Consider the following 14,862-nt stretch of genomic DNA (forward strand, 5'->3'; position numbering starts at 1 on the left):
CTGCTAGGCGGCCTCAGGGAAAGCTTGGGCACAGTGTCCCCTGAGAGGCGAAGCAACAAGAAGCGTTTGGACTCGGGGTCATGCTCTTAAAATGGGATTGTGCTAAACAGTAAATGAAGCTAGCCACCAATGGCATGTTTGCGAATTCCCTGCCAGTGATGCAAGTATGGTAGTGAAGGAGCTAGAAACCCCACCGAAAAGATCTGGAGTGTGCAGTGAGTGACTCCAGAGGTGCTTCTTCAGCCTTACTCGGAGCAAGGTGATGCCCTGGACCCACCTCAATGCTGTGTTCTGGTGTTTACCAGGATCAGCAGGAAGAGGCTAAAGCTCACCATCACCATGCAGCATCAAGGGCAAGCACCTAAAATTGCTAGGCTAATCCAAAACTCTTGCATGAATGCAGAGCCTCCTTGTTCCAGTGGTCGAAGTGAGCGGGAGCGGTGCTCCTCTACTTATTTAAATTACTTTTACAGCTCCTTTACTTTTATTTTAAAAAGAAACCGTTCCGGAATGGTTTCGTTTTAAAAATAAAAGTGTCGGAAGAAGTTGAAACTTGCCCTTTCAGTGCACTGCACTGAACATTCCCTTAAAAAGCAGGTGCAAGTGTTTGGTGGTGTGTATTGTGTATGGGAGGGGGAGTGGCGATGGGGTTTGTGGGGAGTGGGTGCAGGCCAGCAGGGAACATAGTTCCACTACTTCTTTTCGTACACTTCAACCACTGCCTTGTTCTTATTCCCTTCTGATTCTCTTGGCCACCACAAGTCCACTGAGAGAAAACTAGTGCGAGGAAATACGTAAGAGAGATTGAGTGTGAATATGAGTGTGATGGTATGGAGCTGTGTGCATGTGTTAATTCTTAAAAGAGAGCCCAAAACGTGTACAACATACTATCAATCAGGCTCACAAGGAATTCCAACACAGCTCAAAAGCTACACCTTCCAGGTTCTCAAGCAGCATCAATCAGGGGCAAAAAACAGCACCCACCAGACCTGTAGGGAGCAGTCGCAATCCCACAAGGAGCCCTCATCTACTGACTGCAGTTCAGGGCTCTGCAACACTTTCCATGCATATTTGGTGTTTCTATGTGTTGGGCTTGGGTGCTGTGTCATTTGCTGTCATTGAGTATTGTGAAGGCATCATGAAGTATGACACAGACAACAGATTCAAGATTCAAAACAAAGTAATTTACTAACTCAAATGTCAGGAATCCTAACTCGCCCTATACTAAGGATGGATTTCCCTACTCGAATAAAACTAATAAAAGTCTGGGTCAAAGAGTTCAACTTAAACGCCTGTCTATGTAGGGGTGGACCTTTCATCACCTTAACCCGAAACAGGCCCACCAATTAAGAAGCAAGTAAATGGTTGTACATAAAACAAGTTTATTGTACAAAAGCTCCAGGGAGCGGTTAGATTGTGTTGCAGGACCAAACTAACCCAAGTCTCACCAATACAACATCAGTTAGCAGTTTATGTACTTTTTGCATCAATTTTGAATACACCCAGATACTTTTATTACCCTCCACCCCCCCCCCAAATATGATTGGACAAAACCTCTTAAAAGAAATTCCATCTTTCCCCAAATCTTCCATTTTCATTGGTCATGTGTATCTTCATTATTATCGTCAGATCATATTCAAAACACGGCTCTTCTTGGGATTCCTTGTAATGGGTCCTGACCTCAGTACATGGTTAAAAATTGGTATTGAAAACATAATCCATTGCTAGCAATAAGTGGCCTAAGACTTTTAACTTTAAGTATGACTGCACATGGTTCTGCTGACATATTTTGGCTAACAGCGAGAGGTCTGCTTAAACAGGATTTTCTTTGAACTACAGATAGCCATCTCCATTCCACAGACTCCTGGCGCCATAATCTAATTTTATGCGGCCATATACAACCTCTGGTGACCTGGAAAAATACTTAACCGTCGAACCCTTGCATTGGGCCTTATGTTTACTACCACCAAACAAATTACTAATCCCCTCTAAAGATTTTAATACAAAAGGGCTAGATAACACCTGTTCCCTTCCAAGGACTGTGAACAATGCCCTGTTCACACAACCTTATTACTAGGTAACTAATTCTCTTTCCTGTCCAGAATGTTCCTGCTATTTTAGAATACCTGTGTAACAACTAACAGTGGCAAAAAGCACCCCATTGTATGGATTTGTTCGTGTTGCATTTGCAGTTTTAATATTGTATTTTTCTACGTGATTCATATGGATTTGCAACACTATCCCAGCTTTGCTGTCATCCCCCTGTCCCCTGTCATCAATATGGTGTGCGCAACATGAATCCCGTGTAATAAAGGGGACCCTCCTTGGGCACCCCAACATCTGTGTCCAAAACCTATACTTACCCTCACAACTAAGTTAAACAATGTGTAGGGATGCCAATAATACAATAAATAGTGTTTAACTCAAAGTTCTGAGCTTCTTCCAGCTTGCAGCTCTCTTTCAGCTCCCCTTTCCCAGGTTCAAGAAAGTTCAACAAAAGTCTCAAAATTACCTTCTCACACTCAAGGTAATACGGTCCCATACAATCTTCAGGGTTCCCTTCCCCAATTCCAAGACAACACAGTTCAAAACACAAAGCTCTTGAGGCTCCGTCCTCAGGACAGAATTTGTAGTTCATCAACTCTCAGGGTTCCCTTCCCAAGATTAGCAACTTGCCTCACAGGTTCAGTCTTTAAAAAGTTCAGCACAAATTTAGGTCCACTTAACACTCCGTTTGGTTCATTTCAAAAGTTCCTTTACAATGCATTTCTTTAGTTTATTTCAAACTGTCTTTGGGTTCTCACAGTTCAGGGCTCACTGGTCGAGGTGCAGTTATCAGACCACACTGTCCACCAATCACAGGGCGCAACCAGGATCCACAGGCTCTTCTGCTGGCCTCTTGGCTTAACAACTAGATTAACACTTCTGGCTTCTCCTGGTTAGCCTCTTGGCTCTGTCAAAACGTGTCGCATACCTCTTGCCAGTCTTTGGCCTTTGCGTACCTTTGTAGTGGTAGTGCCATATTCCACCTTTCTATAGCACTCTTTCACACTTGCTCTCTTTCTTATATGGAACTTTCATATGGACATTTCCTCTTTGGCTGTATTTTGCTTTACCCATATAAATTATTCTCCATTCCATGTTATTATAAGCTTAATTATAAGGTTTTATTCAGTTCAGTATTCACGGAGCATTTGTTATGCTCGATTTCAAGTTTTCCTTCGATTTGGTATTCAATATGCACTTGGTATATTTAATTCCAAGTTTCCATTTGGTTTAGAGTTCAAAATATTTTAAATACTCAACTTTAGGTTTCCGTTCAGTTTGGCACTTAATATTATTTCACTCTGTTCACAGTAAGCCTTTCGCTCAGTTCGGTAACTGTTCTCTCAATTGCAGCCCACCAAGAATGCCCCGTGCAGCCAGTGCCTTTCCTTGACACTCACCGGTCTACGGCATTACTCGTCAGCGGCTCCTGTTGCTTCTGTCTTCCTCTGTGGTCAGCGAGCCAGGTTTTGCAAGTCCTGCTCGCCTATCGGGACTTGCGGTGCACATGCTGATGGCTCTGGTACCTCTGAACGGACAAGGATGGCGTCCTGCTCTCCTCTGTGACACTACAGCTCATGCTGCTGCTTCCTCGTTACAGAGACTCGCTCTCTGGACTGCTGGCCAGCGTCCTGGTCCTCCACAGGTCCCACTACAGCTGCCACCTACAAAAGCATGTCCCCTGCTGGTCTTCTACCCACAGGCCTCCCTGCTTCTTCTCCCTGCAGTGAGTGCTCTCTGACTCTCTCTTTATACACCTGCAACCTCCTAACAGGTTACAGATGCAAATCCTTCATTAGGTTTGCCTGACTACAATAAAGGGGACATGCCTGACTCTCACCATACTCTGCAGGAATCTTCCTCATCCCAGTACCAGAGTGGTACAAATGAAAGTATAGTGTTCATTCCTCTTAGTCTCTTCTTCTTCGTCCCACTACTTTCAACGGTTGAATGGGAGAAAAGTGAGGGAAGAGGTCTCACAGTAACACATATGGGTTGGTGAAGGGGTTGATCATAATTAGGGAAAGGGGGATACCATGTCTCGCCTGAGGATACCCCACTCCCAAACTCCAAGGACCCTCCACCCAGGTGATCCTCCCTCGCTTCTCCACCCGCAGGGTCGGGATCCAGGACGGATGGCCTTTCCCATGGCCACCTGAAAAGAGGATCCAGGGGGTTTAGGAGTTAGAATGCCATCAGGTTCCTCACAGTATGTGGTTGCTGGCATTGATGGAATTTAACATGTGACTCAGTCAACTAATGGATGTTGCACTAAAAGCTGAGCAAAGGAGCAATATGTAGAGCAGGCGATTGCTGTTGAGGGCTCTGCAATAATTTACATACACATGTTGTAAACAATACAAGTACATTTGGCAAACATTGCAAGTTTAAATAATACATTCCTGCATCTGAAAAGCCACAATAAACAGCACATTGCATTGCAAGAGAAGGGCAGTGCATGAGACGGCGCATTTACAATTGCATGACAACGACACTTTTTGGAAGAGTCTATTTCTGTAACATTTTATTTCGTAGTTCTATATTTAGGGTGGGAGGGTACTGTGCGCTTTGCTAGGTCAAAGAGTATGTGGCTGGTGTGTTGCTTAACAATCCCACAAGGAGCAGCACCTAAAGCCAAATGAAACGCCCTCCTCAACTACAATAATTGATCTCCTGTTCAAGAAGTAGCAGCCACTAGATCCAAAATCGCGCGCCAAGCACACAATCACCACCTGCCCGGTTCACAGGCATCACTAAGTGATAGCAACTCTGGCAAATCGCACAAGCAGCATCCAATCCCACGACGTGCATACCTGCCCGCAGACCAGCGATTCACGGGTGTAACCCGCCACTGAAGGTTGATTTATGCTGCAGCTGCATAGCTTCTCTTCATGACCCGCAGGCAGGATCACTATTTGATTTACGACACACCGTTTGTATTGCCCTTTTTGGAGATGTCACTTTGCTGAGTGTCTTTATAATTAACAATGCAAGAATGCTTACTGCTTCCCCTTGATGTGCAGAACACATAGGGCAGAGGAAAGGGAAACAGAAACATCACTGGTGAAGCACTTTGACCTACATAGGTAGTATTGGAGGCACACAGTACCCCTTCTGTCTGGGCAGATAACACGGTCACATAGCTCTCCAGCTTTTCAAGTTGCAAAAACTGTTGACTAACCTGACTACGTCCGTTATCCTATTGCTTTAGTTACATATGAACCAGACACTTCTAACCCCTGATCCAAATAGTATTTCATGGCTCGTTAGGCTCTCGCCCCTCGATTTCATGCCCCTGCTTGAAGCAATGGAAAACTCACCAGGCTGCAAGCCTGGGCAAATCGAGGATTTTACCCAATTAATATGCTAATGGGGTAGCGGCAGAGGACCAAAGTCTGCTCTTTCAAGGTCAGTTGCCCCATGCTCCCTCCCATAGCCTTCGTTCATGTAACATCTCAAACATCAGCACCTCTTTTGTTTATAATCACCTTGAAGGGGGCCTTGCGAGGCAAATATGACCATTGGCAGACCCACAGATGGGAGATACTTGCCATGGACGAGGCGGTAGGACTGCGAAGGCGCTAACAACTAAATGGGAAAGATAAGGGCAAGAAAAGCAAAAGAGACTAAAGAGAAAAAGTCAAAAGTAGTGGGGAGCTGTGGGCAAGGGGTGGTGAGGTACAGAGGTGGTGAAAGACAGAAAGGTTGTGGTTCCAGGCAAAGAACATGGAAACAGAAAAAAAGCGAACGCGTGAGAATGAACGAAAAGAAAGAACAAAAGAGAAAGAGGTGGAAAGAATGAGAGAGACCGCTTGGAATAATTGTCAGGAAAGAAAGCAGAAAGAGAAGGGAATAAGAGCAAAGGAAAGCAGGGGTTTGAACTTAAAACAAAAGGAAGGGAGAGTGGAATAAAGGAACCAATTAAGAGAGAGCAGTAGAAAGAGAAAGATTGGTGAAGGGAAGGCAATACATGCTTGGCTCGGACTAAAGAAAACATGGAGGTATGCAGTGAGTGCTGGTTGATAGATGAGATAAGATATGGGGGAGATTTCTTTCAATATACTGAAAATGACCATTGAATATGTTCGCATGTGAATTCTACGATTGGGGGTGGGGTGGAATTTGTGTTCAGTGATTTGTAATCTTGTATATAGTTTATTTTTGTATCACCTTGATGTTTCTAATGTATTGTTGTATTGTTAAAATTGAAAATAAAAAAAATAAAAAAAGAGATACTAAGAAAAGAGGAAAACATAGGAAGGAAACTCGAGGGGGCGGGGGGGGGGGGGTAAGGGGGTGATGAGGACGAGTTTCCAGAAGCAAAATCGACTAGAAAGTGGTTATGCGGCCGGGCAGAGACTGCGGTATCGACGTGCATCCTTGGGCCGCTTTATAATGCTTTCCCTGGGCACTATATTGCTTAGGCATGGGCCTGCCAGGCCGCACCCTGCTCCCCCGCATCCATAACAGCCATGCAGGCAGACCAATGTTTGTGTGCAGCCATGAAGTGCCCTTTGATCCTTGACCGACATTACAGCTGCGAAAACAGTACAGGGTGGTATGTTTTTATGCAATGTCTATATTCCAGCACATGCGGAGCTGAGCCAGGCACGGTCGCCACCTTTGCCCCAGAACTCACTTTGCCAGAGCCCTTAAAGTGTTTTTTGTTCCTTCAACTTTGATCTCTGAATTGCAGAAGGCAAACAGCGAAAGGGGCGGCGGGTGGGAGGGTGCTAGAGTCAGAAATATGAAATGGGAAGAAAGAAAAGATATAACAGAGACGAAGGAAGGGATCAGTCGAGGGAAAAAGGGAAGCATCGCGTTAATAGAAATGTAGACAGCTAACAAGTAAAGGGACGGGTGGAAATAAAATATTAGTGCGGATAGTGCAAGGTAGGAAATAAACAGAGCAAAAAGGGGCGCTTGCAAAAAAGAAGTGATTAAAGGAAAGAGGGAAAGAAGAACAGGTACTAATGAATGAAAAGAAAATACACCACTGGACGAAAAACACGGCAGAGTGGAAAGAAAGCAAGTGTACAATGGAATAAAGACATTCATAATAATGCAGGATTAAATGATACATCAGAGTGAGAAAGAAAGAATGAAAGAAAGAAAGAAAGAAAGAAGGGAATGCAATAAAAAGGCAGAGGAGGCAAAAGGAGAAACAGAAACGCATTAAAGAGTGATAAAGAATAAAAATAGGGGAGCTGCAAAGAAAAGGGGTACTGTAAAAAAGAAAGAGAAAACGGAAGGACATCGTTTAAATAGAATCACCTTGATGGGAGCCTGGAGAAGGAGAGGAATGGCGCAATAGAGATGCCCAGCACAAGGTGGACCATGAGAGCGTGGGGAGAGCTACGATGGGTGCGGAGGGAGATGGGGCAAGAAGGGAAGAGGAGACATTTGAAGGAGCAAGGGGGAAGAAATACAGATAGATACGCTTAGGGAGATAAACTACAAAATGGGCAAAATGGACTGGAAGACGCAGGACTTTGAGGGGTGTGAGATTGAAAAGGGGAAGACAGTGGTGAGAAAATGGGAGGCAGATGAGGAGGTAATAAGGAAACTAGCAGATAGAGGTGAAAGAAGGCAAGCTGAAAAGGCGAGGGAGGGACATAGTAATGGCGATAAGGGTGAAATTGTGAAAGGAAGACATTAGAGAATATGGCAATCACCTACGCATAGGAGGGCATAATAGGGCTGGCAACAGCAGGAGAAGCGGACACCCCGGGAAGAGCCTCGGGTGGCTGGAAAAACACTCATTTCCACCCACCTGATTGGGTGAGCACCCTTCCCCAGGTGTAAATATGGAAATATGGAAACACCCCTGCATCACAGGATGTACCAGGTTCAGTAAAGGCCTGCCAGCCTGAGCCTAGGCAAGCCTGAGAGAAGGGAGACCCATGGCGAGGGTTCAGGGCTGCTACCAGCCCTGGTATGCCCAAACGACAAGGGGGTGATAGCTATTCGCACCCCGGGCTCAGAGTACAAATAGTTGTATTTTTTTTTATTTCCATGGTAGATGGGCTTGGCATGTATTGCACGAGACCAACATCCCAAGGAAATTGAAAAAAAACAAGATGGACACCACCATACAAAATAGCAAAGGGACTGAGTCCATTTTCTATTTGCATTGCGCGGCAGAACAATATAGTAGGAAGTGCAGAGGCCTGGTCACAGCTTGCAGGTAAGTTGGGTGGCTAAGGTTCATTTTTGGAGTGACTTGAGGCAACGGGGTTGGGAAAAGAGCTGAGGGGAGGGCCTGGCAGTCGCGCGAGGCACCAAAAAAATTTGCCCCCATGCGGGGCAGTGACATAGTTTCACTAAAATGCCAGGGGTAGCGGAAGTGACATCACATGCCCCGCCCAAGTGACATCACAGGAAGTGATGTGTTTTGACCCCGGCCCACGTGACATCACTGGAAGTGGCATCCTAAGGCAGTATCCCTCAGTAAACTAAGAAAAATATGTTTACAATATCAATGTAATATGACACACATTTAATACAAGAATGAACCAAGATATGTAGTAGTGTGTCAAGGCCCATATTATCACAGAAGTGTATGAACCCAAATGATAAATTCCCTCTTTATGTGGATCCGGCCTATTATTTCAACATGAATACAGAGTGAAATCACATTCTGGGGGGACAGGGGTGTGTAGGCGGGTGTAGGGATAAGGGAAGCCAGGATAGAAGGGGAGAGAGGGAGAATATTTCACCAGAGAATATGTGTTCTTAAACAGTTGCTCTTCCTTCACTGGCACAGCGCCACCCGACATCATGGGGTGCACAAGTCTGGGGTTAGGCGCCTGTGCACTTCACCCCTTCAGTGAATGCTGTGGACCAGAGCTGCTCAGCGCTCGCCCTCTAAACTGCAGCAAAAAAGAATCTGCTACAAGACCAAGGGCTTTGTGTGCAACCAACCTACTCACACACTTTACTTTTTCTTTCTTTCACTGATAAATCAGGGCTGTGGTGAGACCTGGATAAAATCCCTAGCAAACCTGGTCTCTGGGCCTTCGGTGGCCGCTATAGCCATCTATAGTGGTCTATAAAGCTCTAATTATAACACATCTATCAGACTGCTTAGCATTCTTTTCAGTAATACTTTTTAAATTGTACACAACATTTCGATACAATGAACTGAGTTCCGAGATGCATCCTCGCTCGAACTGAGCACATTGTCATTCGAAATACACAAGAATCGTTACTTATGCTGTTGCCTATTTGCTCTACAGTTTGCACAGTAAATGAGTCACTATTTATTAGATTTTCAAAGCAGCAGACTGAATATTACATTGCCGCCATCTCACTGTGAAGCGTAACTAATCGTGTGAAGCCTAACTAATCGATGCCTAACTTTTTTTTACTATGGATCAAGGAGTTTCGAGTTGAAAATACATATTTGTCCATGTGCCATCTGCGAGGATTCAAAATGGAAAGCTAAAAAGTGACGGTATACCCGAGCTACTCAGCACTGGCCCTCTTGACTTTGCAGCAAAAGAAATTCTGCTACAAGACCACAGGCTCCATGTGCGACCAACCTACTCGCACACTTTACTTTTGCTTTCTTTCACCAATAAATCAAGCAAACTTTACTTTTTAGCATATCAAGCTATTAGACCCTATGTGTATGAACACATTTTCAAAGCGTGCTGCTTTATTGTGGACCATCACGCATTACTTACGCTTTGGGTCACCGTCTGCTCAGCCTGGAGAGGAATCCTGCGTGTCTCGGTGTGGGTTGCTGCTGCTGCACTCGGAGCTCTGCTCTTCCCTGCCTCAGCTCCGAACAAGCTATGGTTGCTTACCAACCATAGCTCGATAACAGACATGAAGGCACCGGCGCGCCACTCTGCTTCCACTGGCCAGGCCTGGGCGGCATCAGGTCTGGAGATTGACATCACTGACACGGGGAACAGCCTTGTTCACGCTGGCAGTTCTTGACCATGTTTCCAGCCGCTTGATTTGCAGAGCGCCCATCCCTGAATGCTAATAACCCATTAAGATGAGGATGAGCTGGAAGCTAGTGGTGAAGGGCAGAAAGCTAAAGGTGGCGGGAGCGAGAAACTAGCAAGTTGTACACGACATTAGTACAAAACGTAGGTAAAAGAATGAGAGTAAGCAAACGTGAGGTAATGATAGGGAAACTAAAATAGAACTGAAAGGATATGAGTTAAAGTTAAGAAAGAAATGAAGCTTGATCGAGGGGAGGGACCTGTGAAAGGTAAATGGGAGTGAAGAACTGAAGAGGCAGTAATATGAAACATGAAAGTGGTAGAAGGTCAGACGAGGATGGAGGTGAACTACAGATGGAAGAAATAGATGTACGAGCAAAGAGGCAGAAATGGGGCTGAAAGCATGAGGGGTAGAGAGAAGAAGGGCGGTATAAGCGAAAGGAGTGTGAGAAGGGCAGAGTAAGACACTGAGGTGACGATGAGTGAGGTAGAGGTGCAGAAGGAAATGGAGAGAGGGGAGAAGTAGAGAGATAGAGATTAAAGCAGAAGAGAGGCAGAAATGCAAGTGAGAGAATGAGCAATTTAGAGATGGGCGTGAGGACAGAAGCAAAGATAGCAGTGAAAGCATGATATGATATGATATATGATATGATAGGTTATTTATAACGCTCTTAATACCCAGAGGTTTCTAAGCGCGGACCCGGGGATCGAACCTGTGTTGCTCCATGTAGTCTTGTTTCCAGGTGAGCACGTTGCCTCTGAGCTATCCTCCTGGGATATGTGAGAGAGAAATGGGGATGACCGTAGGAGAAAAGTAGCGATGAAGGGGAGAGAATTAAAACTGGAGATGAGCGTGAAACTGGGAGAGGTAGTATTGACCGGTGGACAAAGGTAAGGATGGGGATAGAGAATGAGAAATGTACAAAGTGTGGTAGATTACTTGCCCCACAGACGTTGGTACTTCTCAAGCATATGTCTAATTTAACCGTGCAAAGAAAGGCGACATAGTTGCATAGTGCTTCCACCAATGCCCATCTGGCCCTATGCTGCTAACGTCACTCCTCAACTTCTTTATAACAAAGCTTTACACAACTTTATCAAAGAGTGTTAATAATCAAACCTGGGCTCTCTCATGATGGTAGACTCAAACTACCCCATCTTGAGATTTGCATATGTCTTTCTGTGGTCCTACTCGCCAAAATCTTTGATGCAGGCTTGAAAGTCCAGGTCCTCGGAAGAACCTTTGTTCCTTTTCTGGGTCGTTGGCCCAGGGTTCAATTCCCTGGGAACCGAATCCAGAAAAACGTACATGTGGAAAACAGTTGTTTACTCACTGGGTTGTTTCGGGTTGCTGGAGCCATACTCACCAAAACCATGATTTAAGAGCTTCCCTCTGAGTCCTAGGGTGGGTGATAATTTGAGATGCTACCCCTGAGGTGTCCCCCTAGTTAGTGTTAAAGTTTCCTTGGAGGTGAGTCTTTACCGCATTTCACAGACTACTTGTGAGATTCCTCGTATTCTGTTACTTCTTCCTCTGGGGTCCTGGTCCTTGTTCCGAACTCTAAAACACCACCTTGGGGTCTCCTCTGGCCTGCCCTAAGGTTGCTTGTCTCAGAATCTGCACCTGTGGGATAGATCAGACTTACCTCCATTAAAGCAGATGGTCCTATAACTTTTTCCATTCACTCCTATGGAACTGTGAACTTACTCTGGAACTCTCTGGAATTCTCCTGATATTGACTCTTGGGTACTTACCTACCCCAGACATATTTCCTGGATCCACAAGGGGCCCAGTCAGCTCTGGACCAAGAATAGGGTTTTTATGCCCTGCCAGGAGGGCGGACATAGCCTTTAAAGGCCCGCCAGCCCGAGCGAATGGAGGCACACGCGTGGGCTGTTAAAGGCCATATCTGCCCTACTGCCAGGGCATGAAAGCCATTTGCACCCTGGGGTTCGTCCGGGGTGCGAATGGCTATCACATTTTTTCATCGGGAGATCCGTGCTGCTAGCGCAGCCAATCTCTCAGAGAAAAATAAGAAAAAAAGATGGTTGCCGCCATATGTCAATGCTCTGGTCCCACAGCTAAGTGGAGGGGGTGGAAAAGCAGCAGAGAGATGCTCCCTGTTGCTTCCCCCGCAATGAAAAAAAGGAAGAAAAAAAAGCGCCACCCGGGCTCAGGTGGCTGGGGTACAGCAGGCAGGGATTGTGTATTCTCGTCTGCTGTTCCAGCCAGCCGATTGGTTGAACGCCCTTCCCTGGGTGCGAATTATAATTTGTGCACTTACCTTTGATTTTATATGTTCTTTCGTAAAGGTATACCATGCATTTCTATTACGTTGAATGTACTTTAAAGACTCTGGTCCAGATTCTCCAAACAGTGAGGAGATGCGCCAAATAAAGTGGCAACGCCAATTCACAAAGGCCATCTGAATGCGCTCACTCAGATGCCCTATAATCCCCTTTTCCGCATTTCAGCAAACAAGGAGGCATTTCTGGGCATTTTAAAGCTCCTCTCAACTTCTTAAACGGCACACGCTTTGAAATACCCAGACATGTTCAGAACAGGCACAGGGAGAGGTGTAAAACAGGCCAGGGTAATTTCTGACCCTGCCATGATTTTTTTTTTTAAGTGTAACAGCCGTGAGTTAAAGAGCTGTTGTAACACTAGCATTTCCATCTCCCAAACAAAGATGCAAATGTTTGTTTTTTTTGGTCATTTCTCCGAGATGGGACCAGTAACGGACAGTCTCAGTGAAATGCACTCGCAGCAACCACGCAGTTGGTGGGGGAGCCTGTTGTACATTAGTGTCAGGAGCACGCTCTGACACGAACGTATGGAAAGGGGTTGGATAGCACATCTTTGCGCCACTGTCCAGCCACTCCAGAAATGCGCAGGCCACCTTTGAGAATAAGGTGACCTACGCCTTTCTAAAAATAGTGCAAATGAAATGAGTGCATTCTCTGCGCTCCTATCATTTGCATTCTTTTTTATGAATCTGCCCCATTGACTGAATCGGGTAATAACCATGGGCCTCATTACGACTGTGGCGGCCACGGTATGAACGGTGCCGGTAAGGGACCGGCACCGTTCATACCGGGCCGCCACATTACGAGTTCTGCAGCGGGTCCCGCTCTGTACGCCTGGCCAGACCAGATGTGCAGAGCGGGACCCACTAGCAGACAGGATGCGAACAACGGACCGTCATTAACGGGTCCGTTGTTAGTATCCTCCCCATTCCCCTTGACCCCTATGGGAGCTCAAATGGGAATGGGGACATACCGGGTCTGGGTCCCGCGAAGGGGATTTACCGGGCCAGCAAATGACGGAATGGCCCGGTAAATCCCATTTTGCGGGACCAGAACCCGAGTTTGTGGGTAGCCATGCCGCTAAAAACGGAATGGCTACCTCCAAACTCGTAATGAGGCCCACTGACTTCACACAGCCCTTTATGTTTGAGGGGGTTGTGCAGTGTCCCAATTGCCTATTAGTACGGTCACACATTTGGATGTGCCGAGTTGTGGGGAGAAAGTCTACATTGGTGGCTGGGAATGTTCCTGTGTGTGTAAAAAGAGCCATTATAATCTCGATATATGGAGGGATGCCCAGCGTAATACCAGTGGTTATGATTAATTCAAAATCTTCCAGTCATGCACTTTGTTTTGTTAAAGTCGCCTGAAGTGCGACAGGTATGCTCAGGCACCAGTGCTCATAGAACCCCAAGCTATACCTCACTGACGATGCCCTAACGAGGCTGAGACATGTCTAAGGCTGCTTGTGCAGAAGGGTTGTGAGCTAGCAGTGTGGGCTGTAAATCCATTTCTGGAGTGGGAATAAACCTTATTTACACATGGCATTTCCCCTGCTGTAATGTTCTGGAGCATTGCCCAAAGCAATGCCAATGGTTATGGATAATTCAAACCCTTCCAGACATCAACTTTCAGTTGTACTAATTATAATCTAAGACATGCTCGTTTTTTTCCTTAACTCCAGCATCACTTCACCTTTCTGTCCCTGAGACTCTCATGTGTGACCTTAGGCATGTCAATGTAACTTTTCATAAGGTACGGGGAACCAAATCTAGAGTATTACTGTGGCTCGTCAACATATGTAGCATGTGCTCTTCTTTAGTGCACAAATTAAATAGTAGGTCCAGTCATGGAAGACAAGGCTGGAGCAATGTGTCCTGATCTTTCCACATGTAGGGCACTGAACCCAGCTCCAGACGCCAGTTTTATTTAATAATTGGTCATTAGTAAAGTGTGCTTCAAAGCGCTGCCTAAGTTGAAGAATTTTGGATACCTCTTCTAGAGATCTGTGACAAGTTCTAATGCCACAACTGAAGTATCTTGTCCTATCCTTTTGGCCACACTTTATCCATTTCTCGAGGCTACGCCTGGATCAGTGTGGATAGTTCTGGAAGCCCCATCTTGCAGGTCTGCTGCTAACATCATGCCCACATCTTAGGTGCACTTTTGGAGGCCTATCTGCAGTACTGGGTTTGGGTCAGCGGCCACATGGTCTCAAGTTCGAGTCCACATTTGGAGAATTGAGTTTAGTTTTGGAAGTCATCGCTGGGTATTAAGTGATATTGGGTCCTGGGTCCAGTTCTGAGGAGCAGGAGGATATTTAGAGCAATCAGTTCTGACCTCGGGATGTATGTTCTAGAACACTCTATTCAGTTCTGTAGGTTATGTCCAGCTCTGGAGATCCCAAATGGCGAACTGTAATCACATCCCAGGGCTGTATTTGGTGTGTTGTGCGCAGTTAAGCAGACTACAGCTGGATTGTGGTGTCAATTTTTTAAGTGCTCACCTGCAACATGACACCCAATTTTGGAGATCGCCCCTAGAGTAATGT

The 14,862-nt window shown here is 45.7% G+C and overlaps 1 protein-coding gene across 1 annotated transcript in view; it reads right to left on the reverse strand.

Annotated features, from left to right (window-relative positions):
- Positions 1-14,862, reverse strand: part of PMM1 (phosphomannomutase 1) — a 204,278-nt gene that overhangs the window by 171,411 nt on the left and 18,005 nt on the right. The window lies entirely within an intron of this gene.

Source organism: Ambystoma mexicanum, chromosome 3p (genome assembly GCF_040938575.1).
Source record: "Ambystoma mexicanum isolate Mex_15411 chromosome 3p, UKY_AmexF1_1, whole genome shotgun sequence".
In the NCBI taxonomy this organism is placed as follows: domain Eukaryota; kingdom Metazoa; phylum Chordata; class Amphibia; order Caudata; family Ambystomatidae; genus Ambystoma; species Ambystoma mexicanum.